This window comes from Lactuca serriola, chromosome 2 (assembly GCF_051521515.1).
Source record: "Lactuca serriola cultivar US96UC23 chromosome 2, Lser_US96UC23_V15, whole genome shotgun sequence".
Lineage (NCBI taxonomy): Eukaryota > Viridiplantae > Streptophyta > Magnoliopsida > Asterales > Asteraceae > Lactuca > Lactuca serriola.
The window spans coordinates 74,093,364-74,112,680 of record NC_136409.1 but is presented as its reverse complement, the minus strand read 5'-3'; the positions used below and the strand labels follow the sequence as shown (position 1 = coordinate 74,112,680).

At 37.3% G+C, this 19,317-nt stretch overlaps 2 pseudogenes across 1 annotated transcript; both read right to left on the bottom strand.

Moving 5' to 3' along the window:
- Positions 1–1,411: 1,411 nt before the first annotated feature.
- Positions 1,412–4,589, bottom strand: LOC145090343 (isopentenyl phosphate kinase-like; annotated as a pseudogene). The gene is made up of 8 exons (XR_013701502.1): positions 4,423–4,589; positions 2,535–2,725; positions 2,300–2,422; positions 2,066–2,108; positions 1,905–1,966; positions 1,751–1,807; positions 1,577–1,611; positions 1,412–1,532 (listed from the first exon to the last, which is right to left on the bottom strand). The product of XR_013701502.1 is annotated as an isopentenyl phosphate kinase-like (transcript).
- Positions 3,162–4,295, bottom strand: LOC145090344 (uncharacterized; annotated as a pseudogene).
- Positions 4,590–19,317: the final 14,728 nt, after the last annotated feature.

The following is a 19,317-nucleotide window of genomic DNA, read 5'->3' as shown; positions in this document are numbered from 1 at the left end:
ACTACTAGAAAAACAACCTTTTACGACGTGCAATGCGTGTCGTAAAACGCTCAGACAACGCGCAAATACGTGTCAAGGAAGGCCATGTCATAACGAGAGACAACACGCTTTTGCGCGTCGTCTATTTACGACGTGCATTTACGATGCACATTTACGACACGTATTTACGACACGCAATGTGTATCAAGGAAGGCTCTGTCATAAATGAAGACGACACACATTTGCGTGTCATAACCTTACGACGCGCCTTTAGGATACGCATTGCGTATGATTAAATCCCTTGTCATAAATGAAGATGACACGCATTTGCGTGTCATAAACATCAGCAACCATTACGATATGCATATACGACGTGCCTTTACGATACTCTTTTACTCATAATACAAAAATATAAAAACACATAAATCCCAAGACATTCAATTTCATCCAATAACATCATGTCAAAAAAATGTAATACATTAATATTAAAGATATCTTATTGTACATTGTTATTAAGAGGTTTTCCCTAACTATATAACCTAATACTACATTGCTATAAAGGGGCACCTTCTTGTTTCAGTAACTCATCATTTAGCTGTCTGAAGAAGCTCTAAAACCCTTCATGTATCCAACCAATCATCATGTCTCTTAGCTTCAATATCAATCCCAACTCTTGATCAGAACAACATGGAATTCCTACACAATAATCATGCCAATTGTACAACATCAATATCAACTAATTAATAATACACATGGTATGTATGAGAGTGGAATCAAAATGATCTACCAATAAGAGTTTTGTACTAACTTGAATCAAAGTAGTTTTGGTGGCCTCAAGGGCAGCTTCCAAAGGATACTCCTTGCATGTGCCATCTTCCTTTTGAATTTGCAGGAGAGTGTCTAGTAGTTCAAATCAGAAAATAAAACCAATGAGTGTCATGCAAAGTGTTCCCCTTTTTCTACTCCTTACATAAAAACTTAATTGGTAAAATATCAAATGTGACATAAACCCTTAAATCAAAATGTACAGCTGAACACGGTAAAAACCAACCTTTAATATAATGCAACCTCTTAACGTCTCCAATCCATCATATCACCATTTTTATAATTTACTTTGGACTAAACACGGTAAAAACCAAATAACATGGGGATCATTTTTATGATTTACTCTAAAAAAATATATATTACCCTGTTAAAAGATTTAGAAGCTTGATCTTGACGCAAACGCAACTACAAATTCGATGAGCTAATGTCTCAACAAAAAAAAAGCTTTAATAACTTTTCTACAAACACCAATCGTTCTTGTACCTGTATAAAACAACGGAAAAAAAAAATCACTTTTCGTTTTAACCATGATAAAACCAAAAGGTTTCTTTTACCACTTAGGAAAAGTTTTAATAACTTTTTTTATTAAAAAGATTCAACAGTTTAGTGCATATGAAAATTTTAATGTTTCATTATTTTTTTTTGACTAAGTAATCTATTTTGTTAGTTATACAAAATATGTTGCACGATGACTTATAATTACATCTCCACTTAGTATAGTGCATACATTTACAATTTACAATTACACCCCTATTGTTAGATGCTACTTACCAGTGACTCATCGAGTATTGCATCCCCATGCAAAACCTACATGGCAATAGCAAATTATCATTGTTAGAATTATGTAACAATATCATATATTTTTCAAGGTCGTATTGTGAATGAACACTCTGAATGACAGTAAATAACAATTTTACCCTTCTGTGTTGAGAAACCTAAAACTTACTGGAACAAAACCGCAGTCAAGGGCAATAACCACTGTTGACACATCAGCAGATGCTATCTGTAAAAACAAAAGATTGTCATTGTTGCATTGTTGTGTAAAAGGTGTATAAATTTCAAATGAGTTGATGGAAGATGGTTTTTGAGTGCTTCCTAACATTTCTTTCATGGGTTGATTAAGCACAAGAAAATGGAGACATTGCAACTAATGGAATACCCTCTGCAAAAGGAGTTAAATACATAAGTCAACATGCAATTGGATATCCAGAAGTCAAAATTAAAATGAGTGGAAACTTTAGCTTGGTAATGAGAAGTCTACCTCTTGCAAGTGCTCTAACTATTTCAAGATTGAGGGATGTCACCTAATAAAATGAGAAACAGTTAGATACATAAATTTAGTAGTAAATGAATAACATAAGATATACTAAAAAGGCAATGAAGGTGAAGTTTACACAAAAGTAGATATTACAACGATACAACTTGAAAAAAAACAGAATGAGGGTATAGCCTTGAAACAACAATAATAAGCTAGTGGTACAGAAATAGAGCTTACAGAAATCCTAGTAGCAACAAAGCCAGCTTTCACAAGAGGTTTATTTAACCCCCCCCCCCCCTTTATGAACATTGGATTTGCTAGCTTGGAAGTGACCAAAAGATCCTGAAAAACAAAGTGGCACATATAATGGATAGAAAAAGGAAACTTGATTGTTAATGAGCCAAATAATTGGAAATTAATTGCAGTGAATTTTTTTTTATCATAGAGAATGAATAAGCAAGCAAGATTCTTTACTCACCAGCTCCATGAATAACAACAAAATTGTTGTAGTCAAAATCTTCTTGTTCTTTAAAAGCGTCCACTGTAACTGAAGTTTCTGAAATTCCAGGGCGTTTGCTCCAATCCATTTCAAGAACTGGCCCAGATGAACATCCAGGCGAAGAAACCTCAACAAGATTGCATGTGATTGCGGCACCTCCTAATACGCAAAAACCCCAATCAGTAGTGAACATAGACAAATTGAGACTAATCATGATTTTAAAGAAGAATAGAGAGTACTTTAGGAATCCCATTTCCCCTAGTTCATAAACATAGAATAAAAAATATAACTGAAACAAGAACAAGGTTAACTCTCTTATTAATTCATTTTTAATTTTTAATAAACTAAATACAAGAACTTGGTCAACTCACCTGTACGTATTTTGATTTTTCGGCAGTCAATTCCTCGATCAAGATTGTTAACCTATATAAGGAAATATATATATATATATATATATATATATATATATATATATATATATATATATATAAATTAAATATACTTCCTAATACATGAAAAGGAAATAGAAACATATGGTTTTACTGGAACCCAATTTATATTGAGTAACAAGTAACAACTAGATTGTAGCTCAGAAACCTTGGTAAGCAGCAAACGTTCTCTATCAGAAATTTCAACCTGAAAATAATTACCATTTAAAAATTAAATTTATATTTATGGACCTTTGGAAATGCTTAATTGATTATTTGAAAGAACACAAAGTAGTAATGCATAATAAACTATAAAGGAGTGGAAGGAAGTAAGTCATGAACATATAGCTCCATTATTCTTAGAGCTGCGAGGCAATAGTGGCAATTTCCCATTTTGAGAAGCTGAAATACAACCAAACAACATATTTTACAACCATATTAAAGGGTTAAAAATGAAAGAAATAGCAACATACTTTCATTGATTTTTTTATTGTTTATTATAATAAATGGAGAATTTAACTCGCCTTCTGCTGATACCTCAGCTGGTTGCAAGCTATTCAACAGATTCAAGATAAGATCCTGGAGAAAGAACACCATGGGTTGATGAATTTTTTTTAACAAAAAGTAAGCATAATTTAATTAGTTTACCTGTTGAAGTGATGTCTGCTGAAAGAGGTTTTGAAGGTGGGGCATGAGAACTGATGCAGGTAATTCAGTAATTGTTATGTATAGAAACAAAATTGCTATTCATCTCTCTAGGTGTAGGCTGCCAAACACCAGAAATGTATAATTTTGCATCAATGCATGAAATTATACAAAGTAAGCCAAAAAGGAAAAAACTTGTTCTGAATCAAATATCCACTCTCCTACACTCGCAGACTTCCTCAGTAATGTATCCTATTTATATTGAATAATAATGAATCACAAGCCATTAAATTAAAATAGCATAAAAAGAAATTACTTATATACAGATAATTCCATATTTGGAATTTTATTTTACCTGGAGGGACCTTCGAGGAACTGTACATAATGGAATATCCTTTACAAGATCTAGGTCTTCTGATGTCACAGAAAACCTACCTTTTAATTGTACTAAATTTGCTTTTGACTTATCATCCATAGAATCCATGTATCATGTGCAAGTTAAATAATATATAAAAATTATATAATCTCACATGTTAAAAAAAACAAGGGTTTTCATTAATGTTGAAATGAATAGTAATACCTCCTGGTGGTTTAATTGGCGCTGACAAACTGTTTCCTGAAGCCCGGTTTGGAATGTTTAAACAGTAGGATCAGTAGAGGTGGTACCACTACATATTAGATCAATTGCAAAGAAAGTTCATCAGATTCGGTAACTAAATAGAGGAAATCAAGTGAAAATCAACGAAACTTGAATATTTTAGGGTAAAATAAACGATGCCTGATCGAGTTTGATGATGCAACGAATTGGAATTTTCAGTTTAATATCAGTTTGCTTCGTCTCCATTCTCCTGCTAACTGGTTCTTGTTACTGACTTGCTTTAGCTCTGTTAAAATAAGAAACCAAGGCCACTGGAAAGCTGCCAATTACAAAAAGGTAAAACAGAAAAATAAGAGAAAAACAACTAATATAATAACTCTAAGGAGAACTAGATAATTACAAACTCCCCTCAGGAGATAAGCCCCAGATGAGATGCCATCAGGAACACCACTAGATAATATTAGAGGGGAAATATCACTCCAACAAAGCTCCGAATGCAAAATCAATAACAAACTAGGCCCAAACAACTTTCAAAACAGCTCCAGGGGCAAAAATGTCATAAAATGGCAAGAGACAGTAGTGTGCAATGTATGAACTGGGACATAAACACAAAATCTTTGAAGGTAGCACCTGCAGACGATATCCATAAATAGAAATATCCATGAAGCTTATCAAGTAAATATGTAACAGAGGCAAACACAGATGTTGTATTAGAACTCCAACTTCTTGTTTGATTAGAAGTAGAAGCATCAGTATCACGCGGGTTAGAATTTGGAATGAGAAGAACATAAAAGATTTGGTGTCCACTAAAATGTATTTCAATGCAACATTAGTTTCAAAAGTTGAAGAGGAAGATCCTAAGGGAACATCTACTATAAGAGAGATTTTAGAAAGGTAAACTTTAATTTTGAAAAAAAAAAGTTTGATGATTATGCTCAGCTGTTGTGAATTTGAGGAAACGGATGCTACAAGTTCTCCAACTGGAAACATCTTCTATTGCAAGTTCTGCAACTTGCAAAGCATAATCATCAATTATAAATAAAATAAAGGCTTACAGCTCCGGTAAGAGGGTCAATTTAGAAAATAAAGGTTGTATTGAACGTTCAAAATAATTCCCCTCAAACCTCCTATAGGAACATCAAACATAAATTCTATTTAAAAAGTTCATACTGAAAAGCATGTAAATAATCTAAATGCTTGCTTACAAGGGTACAGATGACCTAATTTTTTTAAAAGAACTCTAGAACTGATACGTACAGTGTAATAACCAAAGCACCGTTGAAGGCCCTTTATCATCTTCCACTGCCCTTACTTCCTCCAGTGACAATTTCGAACATAACCCAAAGATTCCTGAAAAAAAATAGAAGAATTAAAACCCTAAATCATACAATCAAAGTTTAGGGTTTACAAAACTCATCGATTGTAAATCATATCACCCAAAAAACTGTAAAATAACATGCAATTTAAGAAGCAATCAGCATCAATTTTGAATTGGGTAAACAAACCTTAGTTCTTTTTTCTTTGCCATGGAAAAGCACACAAACGGAAGGATTTCTATGATGTTTTCCTTCGAGATCTTCACCTTCATGGATTATAACAACAAGCAAGCCGCCGCTCTCCGGATTTATCATATGCGAATCATTGAGATCCATGTTCTTGAGAAGATTGAGAGTCAGGGTTTTTGGTTCTTCAGGAGTTAGATCTTTCAAAGGTACACGATTCATCCCCATTTTATTATGCTTCCCTATCGATTCCTAATCGAAAACCATGGTTTCTAGAGCTTGAACTTCAGGATCTTTCACAACTAGATTGAATTCTTTATTCCATTCAGGATTCAAGTTCTTGTGTTTTACAATCGTCTTCTTCGATGGAAACTTATCATCTGCGATTTTGGAACGGCGGAACTCCATGGCGAAACCAATAGTAGCTTGGAACGAGATTCAGTCTACCGGTGTTCCGACACATAAGTCCGACTTGTATGCTTTCGAAGTTGTACTTCTAGAGATATTATCAGGTAAAGAAGGCAAGTGAGGAAAGAAGGAAGGAGTGTCGATAACTAGGGCACGACGACAGTCAATGTCTGGAGGGGGAAGGAAGGAGCATCGTAACTAGGGCAAGAGGGAAACAAAATTGGAGGATAAAAATGAAGGCAGGTTTTCAAAAAAAAAATTTCTTATGACACTAATTTAAGGGCACGCAATAATGCGTGACCTAAATCCTTAAATTTTTTGAAGAGATGGCACATTTTTAACGTCACTCTCTTTTGCATAACATAAATCAATGAGTGTCGTGGTTTGAGCGTCGTAAAAGGGTCTTTTTCTTGTAGTGTTTGAAATCTGACAAGGGTCACTTTATGCATCAACTGTTCCCCTAAGTTACCTTGAAACTAATACCTTCATTTATCAAGTTTGAGAAACTTGATGAGAATCTTCCAAAATTTCCTTACAAAAACCAACCAAGTAATCCTTTCTTGCAATTGTTCTTTAACTTCTTTCTTGCAATTATAACTCTTTGATCTGGTACTCTCTCCCTTGCTTCAATCTTTGTGACTCTTTGAGCGATGTCTTCAATGTCGGGAAGAATTGTGATCTGCGGTGGAGGACGTAGTAGATTTCTGACTGCGCTCAAGATTTGATCTACTCTATCATCTAACCCAATAAATTATTTCCTTGATACCGTAACCTTCTTTTCTTCTTCTTCTTCTTCTTCTTCTTCTTCTTTTCTTTCTTGGTGACAAATAGCTAAAAAACACTAGATTCCTCATTAGAAAGGAACATCTGAAAGTCACCATCTTGAACATCCTTTTAAACCTCATCTTTGTATAATTCATATCCTTGTGAAAAGCAAGGGTTTTGCACGAAAAAGGTTTGAAAACTCAAACCTTGAATTAACTTAAGATCAATGATTTCTTGTAATATAGTTCCAGTCAAGTCTGGTAAAGCAATCTTATCTCAGATTATATAAACTCAACAAAGTTCTCAATAAAGAGAAACAATAAGTATGAACAATGTAAATCAACAAGAAAAAGAAGAGTGTAAGAGATAATCATTGAATGAATGATTCTTTGATTGATGGAATAAAAAAGGTGCAAACTTCTCTATCTGGTACAAATGTTGACAACTCCTTAAATAGTCGAGGAGTTAATACAAGACAAAACTGATAAAATGTGCATGGACTGACAGACGACTGGAGATCAACAGACGGACACATCCGTTGTTATTGATCTTGTCTCTTGTACTATAGTAAAAGACATTAAGAACCATACAAAATAGTACTTGACACAATTAATGCATTACAGACACAAAATACTTTCAAACAATGATTGATCTTGGACAAGTCTTCACTTTGGAACTACTTCACTTCAGACTCAATCTTAATCTCGGGCAGCGGCATCTCAAATTTCATAAGGATCACTTTTTCATGTTCCAACCATCTCACCCTAAGTGACCATATAAATCACTTGACTCTTTACTTGGCTTCATCGCAAACATACAAAAGCACCATGGAGCCAGCTTCGACCTCAATATACCATCGAAGATAGTAAATAAATTTATTTTTTACATGTTCAAGGGAATCACTCTTGATGGAATTAGTGATGAACTTTTGAAGAATCTTTGATGGAACAAGATGTTTTTCAAGAACTCGGAAGAATTCTTTTTCTATTTGTCTTTTTCTTAAGATAGACAAATTCGAGTTTTAGTTCTTGAATATGGCCTCCGTCCAAGATTTATGCTTCTGGAAGCTCGGTGCTAATCTTCGCCAATAGATTCTCAGTCTTAAATAATTGAGTAAATTCCACATCGAATCCATAGTATTCAGCTATGTAGTCCTTTAGGAAGCTGATAGTAGTGTTGAAATCTTCGATGATAGATTAATTTGATTGTTGATTTTTGAGGTAACCAATAATGGTGAGAATGTCATTGGGGCTGATTGAAAGAAAATCCACATCAGTGATTAGGATGGTGGATTCCTTGTTCTAAGACACATAGTATATGTAGAGAAGACAATCGAGATCAAACTTGATTTAAACCTTTTTACCATATCCAACAAACTTGGTAATTCTGTTATGAGACCACACTTGTGACATGCTCAATTTTACAGCCAGAAAAGACCAATTTGTTTATACTTTGTTTTAAAATCAGAGTAATCGTTTAAAGAAAACTGTTGCGGAATTTGTTTCCAAACCAAAATGTGATAAGAATTTATCAAAGCATTTCTTTAAAGAAATGTATTTTCATTAAATAACAAAATCTCGGGATGTCATGTTCGATACAGAACAAAAGCATAAATAGAACAAAATAGACCTTACAACAGTTATTTATAACGACTGGCCTATAATCCAAAATCTCTCGTTATTCCAGCCAACTTATGCTCTCGTGCCATAACCTGTAATACAAAGAAAACTAAGTGGGTCAGGCTTGGGAGCCTGGTGAGCATATAGGGTTTTCAACCCACAATGTTATATCATATATGTATATATATATTAGAACTCACAAACTTATACAATTTCACCATATAAAAACAACTCTTATCCCACCCCGTCGATCCTCACAATGACACGATCTAAACTCTCGTATCAAAAATTTTCCTCTTTACCTGATCCCTACTCACGGATCTAAAACTAACCTCTCCACCTGATCCATACTCCCGGATCTAAAACTAACCTCTTGATCTGATCCATACTCCCGGATCTAAAACTAATCTCCTGATCGGATCCATACTCCCGGATCTAAGACTGTGCCCAATCCATACTCATGTACTAGGGACAATTAACTATGTCTTAATCCATACTCGCAGATTAATAACAAGTTTATCTCATTTATTGACAGTATCATGTTCGAGACCCCTCTCACAATACATGTCAATGGGTTTTTTTAGAGTACACCGGTGAACATCAAGTTCACAACACCTACAAGTTGTGAGTCTGCTAGTGTTCCACTAGCCTGTCTAGAATAGTCCGTGGTTGTCATCCCTACTCTGCTGAATGAAGGGGGTCATCGTTTGGGTAAAGGTTTCACTCATTTTTCACCTGTCACCCTCACCTCAAGATCTATATCACCTTTTACCTCATTATCCAACTCATCTTTTATCACACACCAACTATCTCATCTACCCCTGTTCCACCCAACATATTTGTAGATATAAAATACATATATAGTTTAACTCATTTAAAAACTATATAAAACATCCATTCCACACTCATCTCAAATAAACAACAATATATAAACACATAGCATGTCTTTCATAGCAGATACTTCATATTTATGTGTTAGAAGAAAGTGACTACACACTCACTCATAACATAAATGTAATACATTTCAACCAATACTTGTATTAAAATCGTGTTTATGAAAGGGACTATACACTCACTCGATAAGACTATGCTCGGAAAACACTTTGGCTCTAAAAGTAGTATTCTATGGTGAAACCGGGATGCATTCTTGAAAACCAGGTTTCTCGCGGGCAGAGTTTCGGCTCGGGAACTCTGTTTCTTAGGATCTTCGGGGCTTCGGGTCTCGGGATGATACCGGGGATTCGGGGGTATAAATTGCATGTAATTCGAGGTAATACAAGAGAGAGAGAGAGAGAGAGAGAAGAAGAAGAAGAAGAAGAAGAAGAAGAAGAAGAAATTTGGCAACCAAACTCGGTTGCCCTTGTGATCTATTTATAGGGGCTGGCCAGGCCGAACGCAAGGTGTTCCCCAGAGGAACGCATGGGGTTCCCTGAATGTTGGGCGTTCCCTTCAAACGCGGAGTGTAGGAGCCGGGTTCCATCTTATCTCTTATCCGTTTAACTCTGGATCGACGTGGCCAATCCGGAGCTAAGTAATGAACGCGGGGCGTTCCCCCTTAGGGAAGCGTGCCTTAAACTTTAGAAAATCATAACTCTCGCATACGATCTCCGTTTTTGATGTTCTTTATATCCACACATAGGTGAGATTATACTCTACAACTCTCGTTTAGACTCTGTCGCCTAACTTTGATTTTATTATATTATATTATTTTTAGTAGGCCGGGACAGGAAAACTCCGTTATAAATTCATAACTTCTTCATCTGACGTCCGTTTTCGTCTGTATTTTTACCGTTGCACTACTATCGACGAGATCTTCGATTCACATTTAGATTTTTTCGGCTAGAAATCACTCGATCTTAAATCCGAACTTCGGGCTGCATACTGCTAAGCTGAAACTTCGGAAATTCATAACTTCCTCATATGAAGTCAGATTTAGACGTTCTTTTTATGTACGCTCTCGGTTTAACATATTCTACGAATTTCGTTTAGATTGCTAAGGCCAAATATCACTCTATCATAAATTCACTATTTACGCCGCACTGTGTCGTGCCGGTTTTGTCGCGAAACTTCGACAGGCCATAACTTCTTCGTTATAACTCGAATTTCGGCATTCCTTATATATCTGGAATCCTTGTCACGACCACTACAACTTCGTTAAGATTATTCATTTTAAATAATCTTCTATCAAAAAGTCATTTTTGATGCTCATTGTCTCTAAATTGACTTGCTCTGATCTACAGGCGTTACAACACTTGTTTTTGAGGTTGTGCGTTTGAAGAATAGAAGGTATTAAATCTCTCACGTTCAATTTTGATGACAATTTTTGGATCATCGGATGGATGCAATGGTGCGAACTTGGCATAAAATCGTCTGTGCGGAGAAATTGGTAAGTTAAGTTAATCTGAATCGTTGGTTGGAAGCTCAAAACTCATGAAGGGCACAAAAATGATGTCATGTACGATTCCTTCTTGGAAAATGGAGAAATGACCAACATTTTATTGGTATTATCATTTAACTCTTGAATCCGAATGCTTTCTTCAAGATCTTGTTGCATTTGTTCTTTACACCAGCCCTCAGACTTTTTCGACAACTTCACTGGTTGTTTGCTTTGGTTGCAATCTTTTCCCTTTGTCTTTAATTGGATCTTATTTAGTAGAGATGGAGGAGATAATTTGATGACCAAATTTAGTGATGAGCAGCTAGGACGGAGGAGGGCCAAGGGCTCTTTAGGAAGTTCATCAAGTTTCCTGATGGGTCAACCTTCATCAACTGGAACAACCATAGAGCACAATTTGGTGGAGGCATTGGCCTATTAGCTCGAAAAGCATCAATGGTTAACTTGGTTTTCAACTTAGCCATATCTCGACTCCTTTTAAACGTTTATGCTAGAGTTGATGGCCAACAGACTTAGGACCGTTTCTTATTTTCCTCTTCAGAGAGGACTTTCGTGATGGAAGGTTGTTCCTTACAAACATTTACTAACTACATCCTATCACCAAAGGATATATATTGTTACACGTAGTATAGTGAGGAAAATAAGTTGAAGATCACACACACGAATCCTCAAAGAAACCAACTATAAACCACCTAAATCAAATAGAGGACAAACCTCAGTATGAAGTCTAGCAAAAATTGACCGAAAGTTAAACGAGTAAAAAAATCAACGGTAAATTGGTCAAAGTTAATGGTCAACAGTCAATGCGCCTCAACCCAGCTCTTGGTCGCGTTGCGAACACTAGGCGACAAAATAGTCGTGACAATCCTCCAAGCTTCGTGTCGTGACCCTTTCTTGACCGCATCACACTTTTCTAGGAAGAAACCTTTTCTTGTTAAGCACCTAAGCTCTTAAGATAAAATAAAAAAAAAGTAATATAAAAGGGAAAATAAGTCATTTTTTGTAGATTAGACACCATTCGTGTATGTAACGTCCGTAGATCAGGGCTGGTCAATTTAGAGATAATGAGCATCAAAAATGACTTTTTGATAGAAGATTATTTAGAATGAATAATCTTAACGAAGTTGTAGTGGTCGTGACAAGGATTCCGGATATATAAGGAATGCCGAAATTCGAGTTATAACGAAGAAGTTATGACTTGTCGAAGTTTCAAGACAAAATCGGCACGACATAGCACGGTGTTGTTGGTTCGTGTTTTGTATAAAGTGTTGCGTCTATTGGGCTCGTTAGTTAGTCCATTTTGTATCTCCGGTATGGGCCTGTCCATCCGTGAGTCTTAGTAGGGTTTAGTATAAATATAGGTGCTTGCATGCATCTTAGAAAAAAACGATAGAATAGAACGATCAGAGCATTATTCAGAAGTTTATTATTATCGTTCCTGTAACCCTAAATCCTCTACAGCGGAAGTTCTTAGTCGAGCTCTGCTGAGGATTGTTTGATCTAATCATTCGACATATTTTGATCCACTCTTGTCTTATTTATTGTTTTGTGTTCATCGCAATACCTGTTACAAAGATCTAATCGATCTTCATGTTTGTTATTATAACTTATCAATTGGTATCAGAGCAGGAGGCTGTGTAATTCATACACATCTTTTCTGTGAAAAAGGTTGCGATTAGGGTTATTCCGCATTAACTAATATTTATTGAGCCGTCATCCCATAATTGACGTAACTCAGCATTTATTCGTTTTGCCCTAATTTAATATATTACAAGTCTGATCTTTTAAACAGGTTATTCGATCTAGCATGGACGAGTCACAATCAAACCCCATTAACATCTCAAACAGCATTGGATCAACGACGAAGATTCCCATCCTTTACACCCAGGATTACGAAGTCTGGGCACATCACTTTGAAGATTATGTCATTGGATCTGAGGACAACGGATATCTTATTTGGGAAGCAATCGTGTCTGGACCATTTGCTCATTCAGCAACATCAAGAATCATTAAAACTCATAAAGAGTATAATGATCTGTTGAAAGATGTAAAAGATATTGCCCAAGACGAAAAAGATAAATTTCAGTGCAATATTAAAGCATTGAGACTAATCAGATTCGCTCTTCAATCTGATACTTTCAGGCTAGTGAGTTCGTGCAACACTGCTAAAGAAATATGGGATAGGCTGCGAGAGTTATATTCCACAGACGAAGATCTCGAGCATTCCATTCAAACCTTACTTTGGTCCGAGTTTGGTGAATTCAAGCAGAGTCCTGAAGAAACTGTAACTCAGACGTTCGATCGCTTCAATCATCTTCTTAGTAAGATGATTAAACATGATATTGAAAGGAAGTTGATTGAACAAAAGGTTACGTTTTTAAACGGTCTTAGATCTGAGTGGAGAGCGGTTGTGTCCACTGTTAAAGCACATGAGCAATTCAAATCTTACTCATTGGCAAAACTGGTAGGGATTTTGAAATCCTAAGAAAAGATTGTCTTGCAGGAGAAAAATGTAGTTTCAAGCTTGGGATCATTGGCCCTTCTATCCAAAAGCAAAGGTGTGATGGAATATGAAGACCTTAACTTAGAGGACTATGACCTTACCTCTGAAGACTATGCAATGATGGTGTCAAACCCGAAGAGGTTCATCAAGAAAAGGTTTCCTACCAATAAGAACCGAAATTGGCAGGGAAGTTATAGTTCTGAAAAGGTCAGGGAAGAACCGAAGGCAGAAGAACCAAAGAAGGAACCGAAAGCTGAAGGAGATTCGGGTGTGAACTGCTACTATTGTGGACGAAAGAACCACTATGCCAAAGATTGTGTCCTCAAGAAAATGGCAAAAAAGGATGAGGAGAAAGATGAAGAAGCTATGTTAATGAAAAAGCTGGAAGAGATCAAGAAAAAGAAAGTTGTCACTAACCCTTCAATGAATGCTTTAATTGTGCAGGGTTCGGTAGCAGATGATGAGTTCGGTGGCGTGGAGGTCTAGTCAACCGACTCTGAGGATGATGAAGTAAGGAAGCCATCTCATGGAAAGGCTTATGTTGCGAAAGATGAAGGAAGCGGTGGAAAGTGCTTGATGGTGTCGGATGTATCTCAAATGAGGGGATACAACACAGACGATGGGAATGAAGACACAAAGGAGTGAGAGGACTTGTGCTTCACAGCAAAACCTCTCAGCGTGCAGTTTAACGAGCTTGATGAATTAATCAAGAAGGTACAATCCATTTTTGTTTCATTCAAAGTCCCACAAAGTTCATATGAAAAAGAATTAAAAAATGTAAATTCAAGAATCTCTCATCTAGACAGCAGTTTAACTCAAACACGGGTCACCAATTCTAACCTAACTGACCAATTAAGCAGGGTGTCTTCAAAGAGTGAGGAACAGAGGATGTGGATAGAGCTGAAGGAGTTGGAGTTGATCAAATCCAAAGACGAAAACATTTACTTACAAAGAGACAATCTAAAACTTTTGAAACAAAGAAATGTGTTTTGTTTGATTGCTAAGCGTCTTTATTCTAACATCACTCAACTTCATGTTAACTGTGAAATTGGACAGAAAAATCATCGCATGATTTTGCCCTTCCTTGAGTTTAAGGAGGATGAAATCGACGCTGAAGCATATAATTGTGAAAGTGTAGTTTCGTCTGAGGATGTAAATCCGACTTATATGTACGGACTAGACAAAATCGAATCTTTCATAAAGTCCAAGGACCATAAGGACATGCTGAAAAACCTTTTGGATGAAAATGATAAATTGAAACTAAGGACCGAAACCATACAAAAGTTTGACTCATTGAAAGCCAACTTGAGCTCAGAAAATAAAATTGATGTTGAAAATGTATCTGAGCTTAATGAGGATGATGATATGAGTGAAATTTCTGTAGAGGATGTAGTTGACTGTTCTGAGTTTGTCAAGAGCGAACCCGAAAACCACGAAAATCTTATTTCAGAAAATTTTGTGGAGTTTGCTCGTTTGTCCCACCAAAAGTCCCCGATCCTTGAAGAAAAAGTTGTTGTATACCTAAAGGTAAGGACGACTCCAAATCAGGTGTATAAGGTCACAGGAGTAACCGAACATCAAACAGCTGAACTCACAGCCATTGTAAACGAAGATAATGTTGATGGTTGTGATGAGTTCTTCTGGTCCGCCCCTATCGACAATGCTGACGAAACCATTGGTCTATCAGAAAGGACGTCATGGAAAACCAAAGGCAGATATGTGCCAGAGCCTTTTGAACAAGCCTGATAACTTCGATGTGCCAAGTACTAGTGGTACAAAAGACGTTCCTGAAGAGAAAGGAGTTCCTGTAGAAAAAGTCACTTCTTCAAGCAAAACATCATCAGTTCAGAGTGAACCAGCAGACAAGAAGAAAAAGCAAAAAGCCAACATCCATCGACAGCCGAAGCAAGTAAAGAATCAGAAGCAGCAAAGGAATCAGAGATACAAGAAAAATCTCTCTGAAAGAAAACATTTTTGGCAATCTCAAAATGCCCATTTTTCTTATCATGACAGAAATCCAACGTCAGAGAAAAATGTTGTTAGGAAGCAAGAAAGTAATAACAACCGAAAGGAAAGGTTCGGTTCTGAGGATCACAACAACCAAAAGGAAAGGTTCGGTTCAGAAAACACAAGCTACCGAAAGCATAAGTTCGGTTCTGAGAGCAAAAGCAACCAAGGTTCAAGGTTCGGTCCCACTAATGATCAAAAACAAAAGGGTCACTTAGAACCTCAAGTCAAGAAAACATCTCAGTCTAAATTCTCTCGTTCTACTTTTTCTAATTCTTCTAATTCCTCTCAACCACATTCTAAATTCAATTCTGTTTATACTCAAAATCCAAAATCTTCAACAGATCTGAAAGGAAAATCGAAGGTTTCCTCAATCAAGACCGATCAAAAGCATTCCAATGTCCCAGTGCCTAAACCTGAACCCAAACCGACTGTAACAAATCCCAATAAAATTAAGGTTTTCACCATTAAAAAGAAAGATGAAACAACTTTAATAAAAAGAACATATCTTGTTGACATCTCTCTTACTATTCCTGTTCCTGTGAAAGGCTCACGTGGACCCAAGAAACTTTGGGTTCCTAAATCTGCTTAATTTTTGCAGGTTATCAGTGACGAGCAGTTTGACGAAGAATGGTATATTGACAGTGGCTGCTCAGGTCACATGACAGGAAGGAAGGAAGAGCTGAGGGAATTTCGGTCTCTTTCAAACGGTGGAAATGTCAAGTTCGGGAACAACTCATTCGGCACGATAAAAGGCTATGGAATGATAACAAATGGAGATTTCACAATCAGAAAGGTTGCATACGTTGAAGGACTACAGCACAACCTCATTAGTGTATCTCAGCTTGTTGGAGGAACCGGTCTCAAGGTTTCTTTCGACGATGAGGGTTCAGAGATAATTGAAAAGAAAACAAAAAGAGCAATTCTCAAATCGGAGCGCAAAGGCGAAATGTTTCCCCTGAATCTCAAACCTATCAAAGGAAACCCAGCTATCTGCCTGCTATCTAAAGCACAATCTGACGAAAGCTAGTTGTGGCACCGAAGGCTCTCTCATCTCAACTTCAAGGATATCAACAAACTTGTCACAGGTGGTCATGTTCGAGGTCTTCCATTGCTTGAATTCGATCGAGAACATTTATGTGCTGCATGTGAAATGGGGAAACAGAGTCGTCATAGTCACCCATCGATTGTAAACACTAAAGTTGTTGAACCATTAGAGTTAATTCACATTGACTTGTGTGGTCCATCATCTATCGAAAGCATTGGCGGTAGCAAGTATATTCTTGTCATTGTTGATGACTTTTCGCGTTTTACATGGGTGTTCTTTCTGAAGCACAAATCTGAAGCGACTCTCAAGCTAAAGATGTTTATCAAGCAGGTTGAAGTACAGCTGAAGAAAGTCGTTCGCAACATCAGGAACGACAATGGTCTAGAGTTCAAAAATAAAGAATTCGAAGAATTCTTGGCCGAAAAAGGAACCAGTCACAACTTCTCAGCTCCCTACACCCCTCAACAAAACGGAATTGTCGAAAGACGAAACCGATCTTTGTGTGAGGCGCCCCGAACCATGCTAAGTTTTGCTTCTTTACCTTTATATTTTTGGGCTAATGCTATTGCTGCAGCATGTTTTACGCAGAACAGGTCATATCTCAATAAGCGATTCACTCTTACTCCTTATGAGATCATCAACAACAGGAAGCCAAATGTCAAATTTTTCCATGTTTTCGGCTCACGATGTTTCATCTTCAATTCTAAAGAACATCGTAACAAGTTCGATGTCAAAGCCGATGAAGGGATATTTCTGGGCTATTCTCTCACTTCTAAAGCCTACAGGGTATTAAACAAGCGCTCGAGGAAAATAGAAGAAACTTATTATGTGACTTTTGATGATAGCTATGTCAAAAAGCTAAAGGCCAACGAAGACACAGTTGGAGAAATCTTTTCTCAAACAGGCCAAGTCACGGCCTCGATTGCAAACCTATTTGAGAAGTTTGTCGAGTTATTCGATGAACCAGAGAAAGCTACTCTCTCGGAAGCCAGTGCAGCAGACAACAAAGTAGATCATCTGAAGCAACTCATCGAAGATGCTGCCAAGCAAATGAATGAAGGAGGATCAAGTTCTAACGAACCTCCACAGCACGATGCTTCAGTTGAGGGGGAGGACCCATCTTCGTCATCGCAGCCGAGCTCACATGTTGAGGGGGAGAACAGTTCTCAAGCTGCTCCCGAACGCACAGCAGTACCCGAAGGTGCTACAACACCCGAAAGTGCTACAACACCCGAAGGTGCGTCAACACCTGAAAGCTCGACACCACCCGACACCCCAGTAGCTCCGGAAACTCAAGACACACCTGAAACCTTATTTGTCGAGGGGGAGAATGCCGATATGCTTTATGACGATGACAGTCAATCTGAACTAGAAGAGATGGTAAACGCTGAATTGGATCCATCTTATGATCCAAATTACCCTCCTCTTGTTAAATGGACCAGAGATCATCCTGTTTCCCAGGTTGTCGGTAATGTCTCTGAAAAGGTCCTGACCCGATCACAACTAAAGGAAAAACAAACTTCCTTATTTTCAAAAGTAGAATTCTGTATGTTTAACTCCTTCGTCTCAAAAGTTGAACCAAAGACAGTTAACACTGCTCTTGATCACTCCGATTGGGTTCAAGCTATGCAAGACGAACTGAATGAATTCGAAAGGAATAAAGTTTGGCGCCTCATTCCAACTCCTCAAGATGCCTCAGTTGTTGGTCTCAAATGGGTCTTCAGAAATAAGATGGACAAGAAAGGCAATGTGATACGAAACAAAGCCCGTCTGGTGGTGAAAGGATACTGTTAGGAGGAAGGAATCGACTATGAAGACACTTTTGCTCCTGTAGTTAGGCTGGAATCCGTTAGAATATTTCTTGCCTATGCTGCACACAAAAACTTTGAGGTCTATCAAATGGATGTCAAGTGCGTATTTCTAAATGGAGAACTTGAAGAAACGGTGTACGTGGAGCAACCTCCTGGATTCGTCAATGAAAGGTACCCCAATCACTGTTACATTTTAGACAAAGCCGTATATGGACTGAAACAAGCTCTGAGGGCCTGGTATGAAACGCTAACCAAGTTTTTAAAGATGTCCAAATTCAAACAAGGTTCGGTTGACCCAACCTTCTTTCGTAAGAAGGAAGGTAACCACCTTATGATTGTTCAAATTTATGTCGATGATATCATCTTTGGCTCAACGAATCCTAGCTTAACGGCTGAATTCAGAAAGTTGATGGAGACTAAATTTGTAATGAGCTCAATGGGTCCAATTAACTTTTTCCTTGGTTTAAATATTAGACAGGGACCCGAAGGCATCTTTATTAATCAGGAAGCTTACACGAAGACTCTCCTTGCAAAATTTGGCATGATGGGAGATTCAAAGGTTAAAGTTCCAATGGCGTTCGACACCAAGCTCACTCCATCATTGGATAAGCCAGCAGTTGATATTACGCTATATCGCCAGATGATCGGTTCTCTGATGTATCTTACTGCTAGCAGGCCTAATATAATGTTCTCTGTTTGTTGCTGTGCTAGATTTCAGGCGAATCCACGTGAACCTCATATGCTTGCAGTGAAGAACATACTCCGTTATCTCAAGCGAACTACCTCTTTAGGTCTATGGTATCCATCCAACTCAGGCTTCTTCGTTCAAGCCTATTCAGATGCAGATCTTGGAGGTTGTGGACTAGACAGGAAAAGCACCACGGGAGGCTGCCAATTCCTTGACGGGAAGTTAGTTAGCTGGAAATCAAAGAAACAGACTTGTGTGTCTTTGTCTACAGCTGAAGCAGAATACATTGCAGCTGCCTCCTGTACTTCTCAAGTGATTTGGATCCAAAGTCAACTCCGG